Source organism: Vicia villosa, linkage group LG4 (genome assembly GCF_029867415.1).
Source record: "Vicia villosa cultivar HV-30 ecotype Madison, WI linkage group LG4, Vvil1.0, whole genome shotgun sequence".
Taxonomy (NCBI): domain Eukaryota; kingdom Viridiplantae; phylum Streptophyta; class Magnoliopsida; order Fabales; family Fabaceae; genus Vicia; species Vicia villosa.
The window spans coordinates 136478142-136500323 of record NC_081183.1 but is presented as its reverse complement, the minus strand read 5'-3'; positions in this window follow the sequence as shown (position 1 = coordinate 136500323).

The window sequence follows — 22182 nt, the reverse complement described above, 5'->3', positions numbered from 1 at the left end:
TCAAAAGAAAGCTAATCCGAGCTGGTTTCTTTCCAGGTTGTGACCCTGATGGCCTTTATTGTGCACACCTACCCAATGGTTGTGAGAATCTGAAAAATAGGAATTCAAAAGTGGATGGATCGTCGTGTCATTATATTTGAGAAGCTCCCTTCTATGGACGATTTATGCGAAGTTTTTGCAAATGGGATGAGAATAGAGGACGTCTCAGTGGTTTCTAACATACCATTGAAAATCCCTACCAAAACCCCTTTCAAAATTTCTGCTGCACCCAAAGTGGCATCGGTAATCATTACCAGTCCGGCTCCATTTCCATACTCCTCAGACAAAGCTGTCCCGTGGAGTTATGACACTAATGTTTATATCCATGGAGTTAAGCAAGACACCTCGACTGAAGAGGCCATGAATTTTACTACTCCAACTGTTGATAATAATGTGGGTACTAGTAAGATTACGAGAAGTGGAAGGATCTTTTCACCAGAAATTTCTCCAAATGTTGCTACTATTCCAGTCCAAGTACCAGTTCATAATCAAGATATCAACGCTCGAGGCAAAGAGCCACTAGTTGAACCAGTTCAAGTACCGGTGGAAGTCACTGTTGAAGATCCGTCGAAGCAAGAAATGGAGGAAATATTGAAAATTATCTGCAAAAGTGATTACAATATTGTCGAACAACTGGGGCACACTGCTTCAAAAATCTCAATACTGTCTCTGCTAAAATATTCAGAAGCTCATGCTAAGGCCCTGATGAAGTTCCTGAAAGCTGCCCATGTACCACAGGAGATTTCAGTCGATCAATTTGAAAATTGTGTTGCCAATCTAACAGTGAATAACGGTCTCGGTTTCTCTGATGCTGATTTAACCCCTGCTGGGAAAAATCACAATAAAGCCCTGCACATCTCTATTGAATGTAACGGCACCACTCTGTCTCATGTGCTAGTAGACAACGGTTCCTCTTTGAACGTGTTACCAAAAGCAGTACTGGAAAAACTTGACTTCGAAGGAGTTGTTTTACAACCAAGCGATGTTGTGGTAAGAGCCTTCGACGGGTCAACAAGAACAGTGTACGGAAAAGTGAAGCTCCCAATCAGAGTGGGTTCTCAGATCTTTGATTCTACCTTTTATGTAATGGAAATTCACCCAGCATATTCCTGTTTACTAGGACGCCCATGGAAACATGGGGCAAACACTGTAACTTCTACCCTGCATCAGAAGTTAAAATATCCGGTAAAAGGCAAGGTCGTCACAGTTTATGGCGAAGAAGAGTATGTGGTTAGCCACCTGAGCAACTCCAAGTATGTTGAGATGGATGGAGAATTCATCGAAACTCCCTGCCAATCTTTTGAGGTGGTCCCTCCAGATGTCTCTACTGCCAAACATATTTCTGCTACTCCTACTTTAAAAATAACTCCAACTATGGCTTCTCTCAAAGACGCCAAAGCTGTGATCGAAGAAGGTGGTTGCACAGTATGGGGACAGCTCCTCAATGTACCTTACAAGTTCGATAAGCTAGGTCTAGGCTATGCTGATGGAACTCAAAAGAACGATCAAAGTCCTCGTTCTGGAGGATTAATGTCACATTTCATCAGCCAAGGAGTGAATGCTATTGAAGACGATGGAGTGATCTTGAACCATATTATTCAGCAATATCCAAATGAAGTTCCACCTGTTTCCATGGAAGTTTGGGATACTTTTGGAGAACCAAGCGGCGAGTATGATTTTCTAGTAAAATACACTGCACCTCAGAGTTCTTTTATTGCCATTGAAGACATCGTCCCAACTGGATGGGGTGATCAGTTTGAAGATTGCAAAAGTTTCACAAGTTCCATCACCGAGCAATACCAAAGTCCACCTAGTCCAAAAGAAGTCTGGGATACACTAGGAGAACCAAGTGGTAAGTATGACTTTATGGTGAAGTATTCTGCTCCCCTGAGCTCGCAGATCGCTATTGAAGACATCACCCCAACTGGAGGGGACAACCATTTCGAAGACAATATGACATTCACAAGCCCTGTCGCTCCTGAAGAAGTCTGGGAAACACCAAATAATGAGAATGATTTCCTGATGCAGTACGCTGCTCCCCAGAATGCACAAGTCTCCCTCAAAGACATCATTCCAACTGGATGGGACGATCTTATCGGGTATCTCGCTCAGCCAACAGAGGTATCTCAGCCTGGGCTCTCGTATCCAGCAGAGTATCTTGCTCATCCCGAAGGATCAACAGCTCATTTCCCCACCAAAGAAGTCAATGTTGTGGAAGACGAAGAAGACAGCTGCAACTGGAGCAGCTGGATACTCCCTACTCACAACAATGGATTGAACAACTGGGAAGCTGAGGATGTGATCTCCTTTGATCAGGAGTAAATGCAATTTCCTGCTTTTGTTGTTTATATGTGTAAAGATAAAAATGGTTCCTGTACTATCGAACCATGAACTTAAAAGCCAGGTGTCTTGCCCGAAGCACACTGGTCCTTTTTATAAGGGTTTGTCATATCATGATCATGTTCATTCAATAAAATCATGGGACGCTTGCATATTCAAATTTTGTGATCCTTTTTTCTTTCTTTGCTTTCATTCATTTTCAAATAGCTATGTGTTCTTACACACACCCACATAATAAATGCAGATTCACATTCACTCTGGATCCTGTTGATAACAATTCTGCTATTGCCAATCATGACTTTGGAAATCCGATTTACCAAACTGAGGACGAAAGTGAGGAAGATTGTGAAGTACCAAGGGAACTTGCAAGGCTATTAAAACAAGAAGAAAAGACTATACAACCGCATGAAGAACCAATTGAAGTTATCAACTTGGGCAGTGACGAAGAAAAGAAAGAAGTCAAGATAGGGGCTGATCTAGAAGACAGTGTCAAGCAAAGACTGATTCAAATGTTACAAGACTACCTTGAGATATTCGCTTGGTCCTATGAAGATATGCCTGGCCTTGACACGAATATTATAGTTCATCGCCTGCCAATCAAAGAAGGTAGCACTCTAGTTAAGCAGAAACTGCGGAGGAATAGGCCCGATATGTCCAAGAAGATCAAAGACGAGGTTGAGAAGCAATTCAATGCTGGCTTTCTAAAAGTTGTGAGTTATCCTCCATGGATAGCTAACATAGTGCCTGTGCCTAAAAAAGACGGGAAAGTCAGAATGTGTGTAGACTACAGAGATCTGAATCGGGCAAGCCCCAAAGATGATTTCCCTTTACCTCACATCGATGTACTGGTTGACAATACTGCACAATGCAAGGCATTCTCCTTTATGGATGGATTCTCAGGGTACAATCAAATCAAGATGGCGCCCGAAGACATGGAAAAAAACAACCTTCACAACACCCTGGGGAACCTTTTGTTACAAAGTAATGCCCTTTGGTTTAAAGAATGCAGGAGCAACATATCAGCGTGCAATGGTAGCTCTGTTCCATGATATGATTCATCAAGAAATAGAGGTTTATGTCGATGATATGATTGCAAAGTCCAACACCGAAGAAGAACATCTGGGTCATCTGCACAAGCTGTTTGACAGACTCAAGAAGTACAGATTGCGACTGAATCCGAACAAGTGTACCTTTGGAGTAAGATCCGGTAAACTCTTAGGTTTCATCGTCAGCAGCAAAGGTATTGAAGTTGATCCTGCTAAGGTCAAAGTGTAGCGGGGAAAATCTGAGATCAGAGCCATAGCATTGACTCGACTCAATATTTCAGTGAAAGTCGCCACCGCGCTTTTATTATTTCCAAAGGAAAAGGGAAAAGAACGAAAAAAAACCAAAGTTTGTTTTTTTAACAAAAAGAAGAGATCTTAGGTACGGGTGTTGTTTATACAAGGGGAAGGTTTTAAGCACCCCTCATATCTGTGGTACTCCACAGGAACCTTTTTGAAAATCTGTGTCGTGTGTGCTAAAAAAGAGTTTGTTTTATCTTTAAAATAAGCTCGGCAAAGTGTTAAGCTTTGGGCCTACATACCTCCTCGGTGCAATGGAGAAGTCAGAGCTAATGTAGTTCCGCTTTTGGGAAAAACGTTTTAAAACGAATAAACACTTTGTTGTTGTTAGAGAGAAATACTCAGCCATTGATCTTGAGCATGAGAAAAAACAAGTTCTTTGCATCGCAAATGAAAGAAGGGCTCCAACTCGGATAAAATCAACGAGTATGCCACTAGCTCTCTCACGCGGAAAAGATCTCGTTATTATCAATCAATTTCAAAATCGTGGGGTATAACCACTCGTTTCGACAATTAACGGTGTCTAAACTTTTGAAAAAAAAAGCCACTAAGGGCGAAAGATATTTTTAAGAAAAGGTTTTGAAAAGATTGCAAACATAAGAATATTTTTGTAAAAAGGGAGAAGATTTTGAAAATCTAAGAAGTAGGAGGAGATGAAGAGGCTAACCTAGTGCATAAAATAAAAGCTAAGGAAAGAAACGGTCTAACCGAAATAAGGAGCCAACACTTGACATTAAGAGCCAATGTAGTTTTCCCATCCTTTGGATTTATCAATACCAACACATTAACACTTGGGGATCCAGATGAACTTATTGTCTTAGCACCATTTTTCATTAAGCACATTAAGATTCTGACGAAAATCGGGCAGAGTAACGGCTGTTTTCGGGTAAAATCCTTATATCAATGCCTTGGAATTAACCATCAAGGGCTTTCAAGGAAATACCTGCACACATAAACATACAACAGTACAATGCCAGATAGACAGAACAGTCACAGGGTAGTAACAGAATGGGTCCAGAGGTACTAGGTCCATAAGTCCGAATCTCCAAATTGCTAAGGATAGTAACCGATAGTCCAAAGAGAGCCTTATGTATTTTTTAGATTTTTCGGTTGTTTATTAGTGTTTTAGCAAAAAAAGTAAAGTATGGTCCAAGTGGACAAAGAAAAATAACGGAAGCATAAACATATGTCCAAGTGGACAAAGGAAAAAAATGGAGGAAAGTAAATATGATGAAATGATAAAATAAAGCGATAAAGCGAGAAATATAAAGAGCGGTATAGTAAAGGTGCGGAAATTAAAGTTAGTTGTTAAATGTTAAAGATAACCATCTTGAAACTTGTCAAGTATGTTATCAAAGTTAGTAGGAAGATCTATGGTGAGTGAATGATGTACTCGGATTTAAATTCAATGGGGTTTATCAGAAGCTTGATAAAATCATAGCGACTACACGATAAAAACCTCCACAAGTCTTAAATCAACCGCATACAATTCTCTTCCATATTGGATCTTTTTATTCGGGACACGAAATATTGCGCTATGTTAAGCAGATCGCCAAGTGATTTATGTAGAAATCACCCTACAACGAGGCCGGTCAAAACTTTATGTGCTAATGCATGCGAGAAGAACGATATGTAGATCGCCTTCCGAAAGCAATACCGCACGAAAAGAAAATAGGTAACGATCTAGTCGTTACTAAGAATCCATAAGAATTCTCAAAGTATTAAGACTTTCATCGACCAAAAGAAAAAAAGGAGAAGGAGAAGATAAAATGCATAAAGATAATCAACTCACACTATCATTAATATCATTCATCTAATATTATGGATTTGGTTCTTTCAAACCTATCAACATCCTAGATCCAATGATATTAATGAAATGGAGGAATAAGAATAAAATTCACAAAAGATAATCAACTCATACTATCATTAATATCATTCATCTAATATTATGGATTAGGTCATATCAAACCTATCAACATCCTAGATCCAATGATATTAATGAAGTGGAGGAAGTAGGAAGCCAAAACAAGCAAAAAAAGGCAAAAAAAAACACATTCTGCCAGCAGGAAATCGATTTACCTCTGTAGGAAATCGATTTACTGAGTGCAGAGTTCAAATTTTGAAAAAAAATAAGGTGGAAATCGATTTCCTACAGAGGGAAATCGATTTCCTGCACGCAGCATTCAAAAAATCAGCATTAGGAGGCATAAAACTTGACTTAAGCAAACATACAAACACCTTATGATCACACATCAATTGGAGCACGAATTTTCCATCAATTCACCATCAAATAGGACCAATATAGCATCAAAGATGCATCACACACAAGCACAAAAGAATCACATTATGATGGATGAATAAAGATGAAGAAAATTACCAAATCTTGAACAAAACTTAGATCTACTTCAAGAATCACCAACACAAATCTTGATCTCTCAACAATTGAAGAAAAAAGAGTGAAATGGATGGTGGTTTAGCTCAAAGTTTGTGAGGTTCAAGATGTGACTCACAAACTTTATGAAAGAACAAAGAGCTTTGGTGAATTTGGTAGGGATGAGGAGAGAAATTGCAAGGGGTTTTTTGGCTCTCAAAGCTTGTGAAATGAGAGAGTAGAGGTCTCTATTTATAGGATGGGATCAAGAGTAGTGGCAATTTGGTCTTTTTGCATTTGGTAATTAATTTGTGTTTAATTGGTGTTTAAATGGTAAAAATGGTAAAATGGGGTTAAAAAAGGTTTAATGAAGGGAATTAATTTTGATGAGGTGGAAAATTGGTAAAATGATCAAATAAAAAGGTGCCAAAATGATGTCAAGCTTCCCTCCTTATATTTTTTTGAATTTTGCGCACAGGAAATCGATTTCCCACAGGGGTAAATCGATTTCCATATTGAAAATTTCAAAAATTCCCTTTCTTGCACTTTTTGATTTTTGCTCGATCTTTTTCCTACAAAACACAAACAAGGGAAACAAAATGCATATTTTTGTATTTTGGTTAGTATAAAACAAATTAAAGAAAATTAGGTGCTTGATAGTTCCCCTCAAAGACGAAGCGAACATAACACCGAAAAATGAAATCTCAAGATTGTGATCTTGATTAATGATTGAGATGCAAATGATGTATGATCTTAGGGTCAAAAATTGGGGTATGACAGATGCCCCTATTTAAGTTTCTTCTATCCGGAGATGTGAGGGTTAAAATCCTCAGCTCGACGTAATTGAAGAGACTTAAATATAAAACACACAATTTTTGAACCTAAGGTATAATGCGATGCTAATGGATGCATCAAGTATGATTATGGAATAGAGAGGAGTATAACACCACTGGGGAGATAAGAAAGGATTCCACTGGGGGAAAAGGTATACGTCATCTAGGAATAGAATCAAACTTCACAAAAGAAAGAAACTCTCGACAGAAGCTTTCAAGATAAAACATGATTGAACTTCGAGAAGAGAATATCTGAGGCTTACATGAATGTGGCTACATCAAAATAAATATCAAGGTAAAACATGATTGGACAACATCAAATGACAACCAAGGTAAAACGTGATTGGGCAACATCGAATGACAATCAAGGTAAAACATGATTGGATATCGTCAAAGGATAATCAAGGTAAAACATGATTGGATAATCATCAACGGACAATCAAGGTAAAACATGATTGGATAATCATCACAGGTCCATCAAGGTAAAACATGATTAGATAATCATCACAGGTCCATCAAGGTAAAACATGATTAGATAATCATCACAGGTCCATCAAGGTAAAACATGATTGGATGTCATTAAGGGATAATCAAGGTAAAACATGATTGGATAATCATCAACGGACAATCAAGGTAAAACATGATTGGAAAATACCAAATAACAATCAAGGTAAAACATGATTAGGTAACACCAAGGTCAATCAAGGTAAAGCATGATTTGAACATTTGGGAAGAATGTATCAGAGACGTTCAAGATAAAGCATGGACGAAGCAACATCAAATGACAACCAAGATAAAACATGATTGAAGGTAACCAAGATAAAACACGGTCGAAAGTGATCAGGATAAAGCATGATTGGAGGCAATCAAGATAAAACATGGTGTAAATGATCAGGATAAAGCATGATCAGAGACAATCAAGATAAAACATGATTGAAGGGAAACAAGATAAAACATGGTGTAAGTGATCAGGATAAAGCATGATCAAAGACAATCAGGGTAAGACATGATTGAAGGGAGCCAAGATAAAGCATGGTGTAAATCTTTCAGGAATGACACTAAAAGAAGAAAAGATACATCAAGGAACAACAATAGACGGACAAGACAAACAAGTATCTGTTTTGGATAGGTGCCAAGTAAGTTGGACTTTGATCTCAAGGTGAAGATGTTGATAGCAACAGAACCTCGAAAAATGCAAATGAGTATGAAATTTGTTTCAATGCATGATGTTGAATTTTTCTATACATGATATATGATCAATGCAATGCAATTGTTTGTTACAACTGAGGGAGACTCTTTTGTGAGGCACGAAAGGAACTCGATTCCTCAACACGGGAACTTTGCCAACTCTGCTTGGGAAGAAGATGCTTAAACACACTTCTATTACACCGGTAACTGTATCAAAACGATGATCCTTTGAGAAAGGCTGATAAAACTGCTTGGGGATTGCTGAAGAAGATTGCCCCTGATTAAGTGATTGTTGTAGGTTAACCGATCATGGCTTCAGTTGAACTGTATTGGGGATGAACTGATCATGGCTTCAATTCTTGAAATGCATGTTGGGATGGCTTGCCCCAGTATAAGTCTTGAAAGGATATTCTGATCAACAAATCTTGACTGAACATCTGAACAACAGGATCTTGAAATAACATGCCCCTGATAGGATCACTGATCAAGTTTCTCGATTGTTTGAACTTCCTGAAAGATGAGTGCTTACTTACAAATAAAATGTTCATTCAAGAATGGTAATTTTAATGCAATGCTCAAAACATATTTTTGAAATCAAAATCAACATTGGAATGATATTGTATATGTACAGCAAATGGAATCACTGGTCAAAACATAGAGGTTAAGACATTCAAAGTGAAAGATAAAGCAAAGGCATGATTGTTAGAACAAGATTTGTTCTGATCAATTATCTTAGTTTTGATGATAACAATAATATGAATTTTGCTTAAGATAATATGGTACTCTAATCCAATGCAATTTCCTTTTCAGGAAATATATAAAGAGTATGCATAATTCAGCGCTCAGAAGCTTTGTCTCAAAGGGTTCAGCATGCAACATCAGAACATGGTCTGGCAAGACATCAGAAGATGGTCGAAGCAGAATCAGAACATGGGTCTATGGAAGCATCAGAAGAACATGAGATCAGAAGCACTGAAGTTCTGATGGTATCACGCACAGAAGCACTTCAAGGTCAGAAGATCAGAAGATGCTATGCACCAAGCTGTTTGACTCTGATGATATTCAAACGTTGTATTCACATACATCAGATCAGAAGGAAGTACACGTGGCAAGCTACGCTGACTGACAAAAGGAACATTAAAAGCTATTAAAGGCTACGTCAGTAGACACAGCGTGAACAAGGCTCGAGGTAGTTGACAAAAGCGTATAACATTAAATGCGATGCTGTACGGAACACGCAAAGCATTAAATGCACTCAACGGTCATCTTCTCCAACGCCTATAAATATGAAGTTCTGATGAGAAGCAAGGTTAACGATTCTGCACAAAACAACTCATATTAACTTGCTGAAACTCTGTTATATTCAAAGCTCAGAATCTTCATCTTCATCAAAGCTCACTACATTGCTGTTGTAATATATTAGTGAGATTAAGCTTAAACGTTAAGAGAAATATCATAGTTTGTGATTATAGCTTTTAAGAAGCAATTGTAATACTCTTAGAATTGATTACATTAAGTTGTAAGGAACTAGAGTGATCGTGTGGATCAGTATACTCTAGGAAGTCTTAGAGGTTATCTAAGCAGGTTGTAACTAGAGTGATCGTGTGGATCAGAAGACTCTAGAAAAGTCTTAGAGGGTATCTAAGCAGTTGTTCCTGGAGTGATCAGTGTGTGATCAGAAGACTCTGGAAGACTTAGTTGCTGACTAAGTGGAGAACCATTGTAATCCGTGCGATTAGTGGATTAAATCCTCAGTTGAGGTAAATCATCTCTGCGGGGGTGGACTGGAGTAGTTTAGTTAACAACGAACCAGGATAAAAATAACTGTGCAATTTATTTTTATCTGTCAAGTTTTTAAAGCTACACTTATTCAAACCCCCCCCTTTCTAAGTGTTTTTCTATCCTTCAATGATATCAAAACAAATGATTGGAAAATCTCATGGGAGTCAGCTTACGCAACCTTGTTGTAGTATGCTTTCAAACAAACCTTGCCTCAATTAGGTCTTTTAAAGGTTGTAACGTGGCCAGGTTCACGGTTTAAGAAACAAAGGATATAAGGCTCAAAATTTGATTGTTCCCACCCCCTTCGTGATGATCTCCAGTCCTAAAACTCAGTTAATTCAGCTTATGCATTCAGGTTCCAAGAGGCTTCTGGAATTGCACCTTTGTAATGATGATAGCTCACAAGCAAAGAGAACTTTTGAGATGGCAGTCACTTCTTCCTTTTGATATCACAACATTTTGTTGTTTGAGGAATTTATTGACTTCTCTTTTTTCATCTTTTTCTTTTGATATCCCTAACTTTTGCCTGAACTGTTTACTTTGAACTTACAGTCAGCGGGATGCCTTGATTTTTGCCTAAGTCGTTTTTGGTTTTGACTTAGCAGGCTTTTCTTTGTATATATTTTTTTGATACATATTTTTTTTTGAAAGATAGTGACTGCCTTGCTTAATGATTGATGAACCATCATTGACTTTTGATTGACATCTCCAACACTTCTTTGATGTGTGCGGAGGAACGCTTGCGATTGAAGCACTTGTTGAAAGGTGTACTGAATGATTCTCTTAAAATAGAATGCACAACCAAATTAACTGAGAACTACCCTGCCCCAGGTTAAAAATGCGGGTTTTTTTCATACAGAAAGAAACACCAACTTCGAAGGCTCAGAGGGGTTGACAAGGGATTAACTTCCTTATTTCTCCAGTGTTTGGGAATTGAAACAATGCCTGTACATCATCAGCAAAGTTTTATTCGAAAGCATACAGTTCAACAACTTGGGTATTTCGTTGTCATCATCCTCCCTCCAATCTTTGCATAAAACACAAATTTGATAGAGAAAGAAAATGGAAGAAAAAGCTTTGTAAAAGAAGGTATAAACATAGTATATGTGAATGAATTCAAAATATGCGATGCTCATTTCATTAAAATCACCATTCAGAAACAAACAAAGTCTAAAAGTAAACAGCACAATAAAGGAAATGCAATCAGTAAAGAAACAAGGCCTAGTGACTAATCAGCAACAAAGATGAGCTATCTCGTCTGAAACACTTGGCTTTAGGAGACCATCTGGCTTTCACTTGTCTTTAGCCACTTTGATCTGGCAAAGGATTAGTGACGACATTAGGACCCATATCTTTGAAAGAGAGCATCTTTGATCTAACCAACTCTTGCACTAAGGCCTTCAAAGCATAGCAACCTTCCAAATCATGGCCAGCACCACCCTGATGAAACTCACAATGAAGATCAGATCTGAAACCATCAGGGAGAGGAGTTCGAGGAGGCGGCATAGCTCTTGTTGTAATCAACCCTTTTTGAACCAATGCGGGATATAATTCAGTGTAAGTCATGGGAATAGGATCATAAGTTGTCCTACCACGAATCTGATTTTGTTTCTGCTTCTTATTACCTTGAGAAGGAACAGATAATGGACGTTGATGCAAGGTCCTATGAAGCACTGATTGAGGAAAGCAAACAAGCGTTTCCTTCTCTACTCCAAAATATGAATCACATGACATAAAAGATGGTTTCCCTTGAGTTGGAGTAGCAACGGAAAAGGCTAAAGGAGTATTCACTTGCTTTGTGATAATCGGAGGAATATTGCATTCTTTCTTCAACAAGACTTGCAGGATTTCCACAATCTGATCCATCTGGCTTTTCAACTGGCTAACCTCTGCTCTTAGCAACTCTTGGTCTTGTTGAAGTTCTTCCATACTCTTTAGATACATGCTTCTAGTTCAATGTGTCGAGGAATCAGCTTGACGGTAGACAACAACTCTGAAGATGGAGACAGACGAGAATAAGTTTTCTGGACAACCTGGATGTATGTATGCAAATGATGCAATTGCTGTTTTTTTGTTTTTTATTTATTTGATTTTCAAGGAATTCAAGTTATTAATTTGTAAACATCAAAACAAAAAGGAAGTAAATCCTAAATTGGATCAAAGCTTTGATCAAGTTATCATCAAGATCAATCATCCATTTTGGTGGATTAAGGTTTTCACCTCATCGACACCCAAGATCCATTGAGTTTGATGAAGCTTATGATGTTTACAAAGAAAGACCTATGAGTTCCTTGGAAATCAAATGAATGCATGGATGCATGGTTTATGCATCAATCACAATCAAGATCACACATGGTCGCACAAACAGGGTTCAAAGGTTCGACATCACGAGCATGGAGTCAAAGTTAAGAACCACCCACAAAGGTATGTACTAGGGAATTTTGTACCTGCCGAACGGGTTCTACAAAGGTTCCCAGAGTTTTCAATCTTCTATTGGATACTACCGGCATGCACAATTGCTCATAGGCGCCAATAATATGCCTAAAAAGACCTCGTCTGAGCGTAGCATCGCATGACAACAAGCTCAAATTGGTACTTGATCTTGTTTCTGCACTACATCCTAAAAAGGCTTAGATGGGTTAAAAGGGTTCTAGGTCATTCAGCTTCTACGGACACTCACTATTGAAAGTAATAGCGTTCTTACGATAGTTCGTAACAACATCTACTACCTTCCATGAGGCCTCCACTGATTGGGGTTCCACCATATGACGCTCATGCTAAGGATTGCTCCTGACATGCGACTATTGGTCTTACCACCTCCTATCTCAAGTTACTCACCAAAGTCCGGGTTAGAACTTTATCTCATCACAGAGGAACCATCGAGCACCAAAAAGAAAAAAGAAAATAAACAAACAAAGCACACAATAATATATACAGATAAAAAAAATAGGCTTAACACACTTAAAACTGGATCCCCAGTGAAGTCGCCATTTTTCTGTAGCGGGGAAAATCTGAGATCAGAGCCATAGGATTGACTCGACTCAATATTTCAGTGAAAGTCGCCACCGCGCTTTTATTATTTCCAAAGGAAAAGGGAAAAGAACGAAAAAAAACCAAAGTTTGTTTTTTTAACAAAAAGAAGAGATCTTAGGTACGGGTGTTGTTTATACAAGGGGAAGGTTTTAAGCACCCCTCATATCTGTGGTACTCCACAGGAACCTTTTTGAAAATCTGTGTCGTGTGTGCTAAAAAAGAGTTTGTTTTATTTTTAAAATAAGCTCGGCAAAGCGTTAAGCTTTGGGCCTACATACCTCCTCGGTGCAATGGAGAAGTCAGAGCTAATGTAGTTCCGCTTTTGGGAAAAACGTTTTAAAACGAATAAACACTTTGTTGTTGTTAGAGAGAAATACTCAGCCATTGATCTTGAGCATGAGAACAAACAAGTTCTTTGCATCGCAAATGAAAGAAGGGCTCCAACTCGGATAAAATCAACGAGTATGCCACTAGCTCTCTCACGCGGAAAAGATCTCGTTATTATCAATCAATTTCAAAATCGTGGGGTATAACCACTCGTTTCGACAATTAACGGTGTCTAAACTTTTGAAAAAAAAAGCCACTAAGGGCGAAAGATATTTTTAAGAAAAGGTTTTGAAAAGATTGCAAACATAAGAATATTTTTGTAAAAAGGGAGAAGATTTTGAAAATCTAAGAAGTAGGAGGAGATGAAGAGGCTAACCTAGTGCATAAAATAAAAGCTAAGGAAAGAAACGGTCTAACCGAAATAAGGAGCCAACACTTGACATTAAGAGCCAAGGTAGTTTTCCCATCCTTTGGATTTATCAATACCAACACATTAACACTTGGGGATCCAGATGAACTTATTGTCTTAGCACCATTTTTCATTAAGCACATTAAGATTCTGACGAAAATCGGGCAGAGTAACGGCTGTTTTCGGGTAAAATCCTTATATCAATGCCTTGGAATTAACCATCAAGGGCTTTCAAGGAAATACCTGCACACATAAACATACAACAGTACAATGCCAGATAGACAGAACAATCACAGGGTAGTAACAGAATGGGTCCATAGGTACTAGGTCCATAAGTCCGAATCTCCAAATTGCTAAGGATAGTAACCGATAGTCCAAAGAGAGCCTTATGTATTTTTTAGATTTTTCGGTTGTTTATTAGTGTTTTAGCAAAAAAAGTAAAGTATGGTCCAAGTGGACAAAGAAAAATAACGGAAGCATAAACATATGTCCAAGTGGACAAAGGAAAAAAATGGCGGAAAGTAAATATGATGAAATGATAAAATAAAGCGATAAAGCGAGAAATATAAAGAGCGATATAGTAAAGGTGCGGAAATTAAAGTTAGTTGTTAAATGTTAAAGATAACCATCTTGAAACTTGTCAAGTATGTTATCAAAGTTAGTAGGAAGATCTATGGTGAGTGAATGATGTACTCGGATTTAAATTCAATGGGGTTTATCAGAAGCTTGATAAAATCATAGCGACTACACGATAAAAACCTCCACAAGTCTTAAATCAACCGCATACAATTCTCTTCCATATTGGATCTTTTTATTCGGGACACGAAATATTGCGCTATGTTAAGCAGATCGCCAAGTGATTTATGTAGAAATCACCCTACAACGAGGCCGGTCAAAACTTTATGTGCTAATGCATGCGAGAAGAACGATATGTAGATCGCCTTCCGAAAGCAATACCGCACGAAAAGAAAATAGGTAACGATCTAGTCTTTACTAAGAATCCATAAGAATTCTCAAAGTATTAAGACTTTCATCGACCAAAAGAAAAAAAGGAGAAGAAGAAGATAAAATGCATAAAGATAATCAACTCACACTATCATTAATATCATTCATCTAATATTATGGATTTGGTTCTTTCAAACCTATCAACATCCTAGATCCAATGATATTAATGAAATGGAGGAATAAGAATAAAATTCACAAAAGATAATCAACTCATACTATCATTAATATCATTCATCTAATATTATGGATTAGGTCATTTCAAACCTATCAACATCCTAGATCCAATGATATTAATGAAGTGGAGGAAGTAGGAAGCCAAAACAAGCAAAAAAAGGCAAAAAAAACACATTCTGCCAGCAGGAAATCGATTTACCTCTGTAGGAAATCGATTTACTGAGTGCAGAGTTCAAATTTTGAAAAAAAATAAGGTGGAAATCGATTTCCTACAGAGGGAAATCGATTTCCTGCACGCAGCATTCAAAAAATCAGCATTAGGAGGCATAAAACTTGACTTAAGCAAACATACAAACACCTTATGATCACACATCAATTGGAGCACGAATTTTCCATCAATTCACCATCAAATAGGACCAATATAGCATCAAAGATGCATCACACACAAACACAAAAGAATCACATTATGATGGATGAATAAAGATGAAGAAAATTACCAAATCTTGAACAAAACTTAGATCTACTTCAAGAATCACCAACACAAATCTTGATCTCTCAACAATTGAAGAAAAAAGAGTGAAATGGATGGTGGTTTAGCTCAAAGTTTGTGAGGTTCAAGATGTGACTCACAAACTTTATGAAAGAACAAAGAGCTTTGGTGAATTTGGTAGGGATGAGGAGAGAAATTGCAAGGGGTTTTTTGGCTCTCAAAGCTTGTGAAATGAGAGAGTAGAGGTCTCTATTTATAGGATGGGATCAAGAGTAGTGGCAATTTGGTCTTTTTGCATTTGGTAATTAATTTGTGTTTAATTGGTGTTTAAATGGTAAAAATGGTAAAATGGGGTTAAAAAAGGTTTAATGAAGGGAATTAATTTTGATGAGGTGGAAAATTGGTAAAATGATCAAATAAAAAGGTGCCAAAATGATGTCAAGCTTCCCTCCTTATATTTTTTTGAATTTTGCGCACAGGAAATCGATTTCCCACAGGGGTAAATCGATTTCCATATTGAAAATTTCAAAAATTCCCTTTCTTGCACTTTTTGATTTTTGCTCGATCTTTTTCCTACAAAACACAAACAAGGGAAACAAAATGCATATTTTTGTATTTTGGTTAGTATAAAACAAATTAAAGAAAATTAGGTGCTTGATAGTTCCCCTCAAAGACGAAGCGAACATAACACCGAAAAATGAAATCTCAAGATTGTGATCTTGATTAATGATTGAGATGCAAATGATGTATGATCTTAGGGTCAAAAATTGGGGTATGACACAAAGCCATTCAAGAAATGCCTATACCCTGTACCGAGAAACAAGTCAGAGGATTCTTGGGACGTCTGAATTACATAGCCAGATTTATTGCCCATATGACTACTACTTGTGTGCCGATCTTCAAACTGTTGAAGAAAGATCAAGTGGAAAGATAGAACGACAAGTGCCAGTTAGCCTTTGATAAGATCAAAGAATATCTTCAAAAACCGCCAATCTTGTTACCACCAGTGGAAGGGAGACCTCTGATAATGTACCTAACAGTGTTAGAAGATTTAATGGGGTGTGTACTGGGGCAACATGACGAGTCTGGCCGAAAAGAGCATGCAATCTACTATCTTAGTAAAAAGTTTACCGATTGTGAAACAAGATACTCACTGCTCGAGAAAACTTGTTGTGCCTTAGCATGGGCGGCTCGCCGACTAAGACAGTATATGCTAAACCATACCACTTTCCTGATCTCCAAAATGGATCCTATCAAGTATGTGTTCGAAAAACCTGCTCTCTCTGGAAGAATAGCAAGATGGCAAATGATCTTAACAGAGTATGACATCCAGTACACTTCACAAAAAGCGATCAAAGGAAGTGTGGTAGCTGATCATCTGGCTCATCAAGTAGTGGATGATTATCAAGCGTTGAACTTTGACTTCCCAGATGAAGACATTATGCTAGTTACTGACTACAAACAACCAGGACCGGAGGAAGGACCCGAGCCAGGATCCCGATGGACTATGGTTTTTGATGGAGCTTCTAATGCACTTGGCAATGGCACCGGAGCTGTGATCATTTCTCCTACAGGAGGACATACACCATTCACTGCCAGATTATGCTTCAACTGCACTAACAATATAGCCGAGTATGAAGCATGTATTCTGGGTCTCAAAGCTGCAATTGATCTAAGAATCAAGTTCCTGGAGGTCTACGGAGACTCGGCGCTTGTAATTTATCAAGTCAAAGAGGAATGGGACACAAAGCACCCGAATCTAATTCCATACAAAGAATATGTGCTGAGTTTGATTCCTTACTTTGAAGAAATCACTTTTGCACACATCCCGCGCGAAGAAAATCAACTAGCGGATGCTCTAGCTACCATGTCATCTATGTTCAAAGTCAAGTGGGACAATGAGGCGCCAATGATCACTATTTACAGACAGGATGAACCAGCCTATTGCAATGAGATCGATACCGAAGGAATGGAAGAAAAACCATGGTTCCATGAAGTAAAAAGATATCTCGAAGTCCAAGAATACCCTGAAGGGGCATCCATTAACGATAGAAAGTTTCTAAGAAGATTTGTTGCCAAATTCTTTCTAAGTAATGGAATCCTATACAAACGCAACCATGACTCGACTTTGCTTCGTTGTGTGAACAAGACGGAAGCGAAACAGATTATGGAAGACACACACGATGGTGCTTTTGGTACTCATTCAAGTGGACATACAATGGATAAAAAGATTCAGAGAGCAGGTTATTACTGGTCTACCCTGGAGACAGACTGCCATCATCACTCCAGAACTTGTCACAAATGCCAGATATATGCCGACAAAGTACATGTACCTCCAGTCCCATTAAACGTCCTGACGGCCCCTTGGCCTTTTGCAATGTGGGGTATTGATATGATTGGAGAAATCAAGCCTACTGCCTCCAACGGACATCGTTTTATCCTGGTCGCTATCAATTACTTCACCAAATGGGTAGAAGCAGCTTCATTTGCTTCTGTCACCAAGAACGTGGTGGCCCGATTTATCAAGCACAATCTAATTTGTCGGTATGGCATCCCTGAAAGGATCATTACAGACAATGGCACAAATTTGAACAACAGAATGATTACTGAACTCTGCACATAGTTCCAGATCAAACATCATAATTCCTCTCCATATCGACCAAAGATGAATGGCGCCGTGGAAGCTGCCAACAAGAACATTAAGAAGATCATCCAGAAAATGATAGTAACCTACAAAGACTGGCATGAGATGTTACCTTTTGCTCTTCATGGTTATCGCACATGAGCGCGTACTTCAACAGGGGCAACTCCATTTTCCTTAGTCTATGGTATGAAGGCAGTTCTTCCAATTGAAATTCAGATTCCTTCCCTAAGGATTATGAAAGAAGCCGATCTAGATGAAGACGATTGGATTCAGACCCGGATGAACCAGATAAACTTGATTGATGAGAAGAGGCTTGCAGCTATTTGTCATGGTCAGTTGTACCAGAAGCGTATGATCAAAGCCTTCAACAAGAAAGTCAAAAGTCAGGCATACCAAACCGGTGACTTGGTTGTCAAACGTATCATCCTACCACAAGGTGACCCCAGGGGCAAGTGGACTCCCACTTATGAGGGACCGTTTGTAATCAAGAAAGTATTCTCCAGCGGAGCCATGTTGCTTACCACTATGGATGGCGAAGATTTCCCACACCCTGTAAATGCGGACATAGTCAAAAAGTACTTCGCTTAAAAGCTCGCTAAGTTGAAAACTTGAAAGGGCGACTTAGGAAAAAAAATGAGCGTCTCGGTGGATTGAAAACCTGAAAGGGCGATCCAGGCAAAAATTAGAGACTAAAAAATACATTATCCCGGTAGGCTGAAAACCTGAAAAGGCAGCCTAGGCAAAAGTTAGGGAATAAAGCGTAAGACTATGTCCCGTTTAGCTACCTACTCACCTTCAAGGTTCAGCACATCAAAGGCACCAATCAGTCTAATCACTTTCTTCCAACAAGTGAGGGATGAGATGTTCGAAGACAGATTGGCAATAGCAGAGTTGAAACTTGACTGGATTGTTTTCACATAGCTATTTCTCTTTATAAGTACTTTTCAAAGCTTTATGACAATTTCCTACTACTAGGATTTTTGTCTCCTTGTACTAATCCGCCTATTATGGCTCTCTTTCAAAATCAATGCAGCTCATGCTCAAAATCAATGTTTTCACTTTTTTCTGTTTTTGAATACGTAAACATCCCAATGATAATTTTGAATGACCATATGCATTTGAATATGATTGATGTTTATAAGAAAAACAGGAATAGCATTCAGGTAATGTCCCAATCATCTGGACATCATCCCGAAACCAGCATCAGAAGAAAAGCTCCCCAACAGAGATGCATTTCTCAGCAAATTCCTCAATGATATTTTTCTCTCCAACAAAGTGATTCGAGAAATCTTATTCCCCAGCAGGGCTGTTCAAGATCACTATCCCCAGAAAGTGTGATCCTCCACACCAAGGCTTGGTCAAATAGTGCATCGGAGGATTATGCATCTTTCTTAAGGTGCATCAAAACCAGAACTTTCAAACTACCTTCATCTCCAAGCAGTAGTTAAAGATCCCTCAACAGAGTACTCTGGTCCGTAAGGAAGTTCCCCAGCCGAGTATACTCGAACAAGATAGCAAAGATCATCAACAATCACAATGCCTTCATTTCCAAATAACAAGCATGGATTTATTTTCCCAACCAGAAGTTTGATACGCTCTAAACTGCATAAGTCATACATCATACGCATATTCATACATAGCATATAATGTTTCATGACAAACGCATACATAACATGCACGTTTCTCATTTAGTTTGAGAATCTCAACATATACATTACATGCATCATAACATTGCATGTCACTAACTTGATTTTTTCAGGTGGACGAATATCCTCAGCAGATTTGTTCTCAATCACATACAGTGTTCCTCTGGATTCTATTCAGACGAACATCCCTCTCAGATATAATTAAGCCAAAGATTCATTCTGAAGGGATCTTTCTTTTCAAAACACCTATCAACTCAAAAAACAAGCAACACAGATCTAAGTCGATATCTTAGACGGTTCCTTAATGATCTACCTTCAGATCTAAGTCGATACCTTGGACGGCTCCTTCATGATCTACCTTCAAAGATCTAAAGCGGATACCTCAGACGGTTCCACAACGATCAATCTTCAAGATCCAAAGCGGATACCTCAGACGGTTCCACAACGATCAATATTCAAGATCCAAAGCAGATACCTCAGACGGTTCCACAACGATCAATCTTCAAGATCCAAAGTGGATACCTCAGACGGTTCCACAACGATCAACCTTCGAAGATCTAAAGCTGATACCTCAGACGGTTCCTCATAGATCAACTTTCAAAATCTAAAGCGGAAAAACTTTGGACAGTTCCGTAACGATCAACCTCCATGATCCAAAGCGGTAACCTCGGACGGTTCCGAAACGATCAACGCAGAGGTTTTCAAATCCTTCATCAAGATATAATCAATGGATTCATTCTGATGAACAAACCATCAACACATATGCCAGATGGCATCTGAAAGCCCATCTCAGGTAATGTCTCGATCTGCCAGCAACATTTCTCAGACAACATTCAAAGACAAATTCCAGCATCACTTCCGGTGGAGGTAAGTGCAAATTTTCAGGGCATCTAAATATTCAATCATCTTCTACCTTCAGATTCCAATAAGGTTTAAGAAGATTGAATAGGGGCAACTGTTATACCCCAAAATTTGCCCGCATCTTTTTCAAAAAAGAAGGCAACAGACTTCTGTCTAAAAATTGAGAGTTTCATATAATCTTGGATTTTATTTCATAAATATCCTGATTTTATGAATACTCGGTTTTTAGAATTTTTATTATACGGTATTTTGGCTCGCTGTTGAATTTATTCTTACACAAACGCCAATTACTGTTTATCACTTCACACACGCTGTTTATTTGAGATTTATTTACAGATAAATAGTACTGACGCAATTGGTACAGAATTAAATTTTTGCAGGCGCAAAGTCTGGGATTCAGACTGTACTGGTAACAACCAGTTGACAGTCAAACCCGCTGACTGCACGATTTTCCGTGTTTTGCATCATCAATCAAATCAATCTTTTACATTTCAAAATTCCAAGATTTTTGTTCTAGAAGTCTTCTGATAATCACATGATCAGCAGAGACTCAGCACTGCACAAAAATCAGGTACGCTTAATTGTCTCCTCCCCGAACAGTCCCTAACTAGGGTTCTTTTTTTTTCCAGGAGAACAAGTTTTTTGAGACCTCAAATGGATTTCATGGACCTCCATATATCTCAAAGTACCACCATACAAATTTTCAAACTTCAATTTGCTCAGACGCATAGTCAGCAGCTCAAACAGTCAACAGACGACCAGTTTGACCGAAAAGTCAACAGACAGTCAAAAATGAAATTTTTTGTCAACATCCATATTTTGTCAAAAGATTCATCATTTGATCATTGGTTGATCATAATTCATCAAGGAAAGATAAAAAAATCAACAAAACCCTAAGTTTCAAAATCAAGGTTTTCTCCTAAAAAGTCAACTGAACTTTGACCGGCCATAACTCTCTCCTCGTTCATTCAAAAAATTCCAACCAAAGCTTGTTTTGAAGTAAATTCAATTATCTTTCGAATGCAATTGGTCCCATGGTCATTGGATTCACCATTTGAAAAATATGAGCTTAGACATTACAGGTCATTTTCAAAGTCAACAAAAAGTGGTTTTTTGTCAAAGGCCATAACATCAAGATAACTTCTCCAAATGAAAAAAATTTTCCAAAGTAGCTTGAAGAGGACATCTCGAGGTTTCTAAAAAGTACTAGAACTCTTTCATATGATAAAAATTGAGGGATTTATGCCTTGTTGAAGTTGGCCATATTTTGGGAAAATGCATGAAATCAACATTGATCAAAAATGTTTTTTTTCCTAAAGGGGCCAAGTTTCCATGATCCAAACATGATTCCAACAATGTTAAGGGCCTCCCACGACCAACCTAAGGCCCATATCATTTTTATTTCTTTTTTGGTTTAATTTTATTACATTTAAAGTTAAATTGAAAAAGAAATGGTGAAGGATAATGATACAATGCTTGATTCTTAAGCTAAAGCCACCAAGAATGATTCAACTCTGCAGCAAGATAAGTACATAGCAGGCCTAGAGCAAGAGGGTGAAGAAAAATCAAGCCATGGTTGCTTGAATTCAAAGCTTTATATTATTTAAAAAAAAGTCAAAAATTCAAAGGCACTTAATGCTTATTAGCTTAAGATTTAAGTACCTCCATGGCCTATAAATGGAGTAGAACACTTCAGT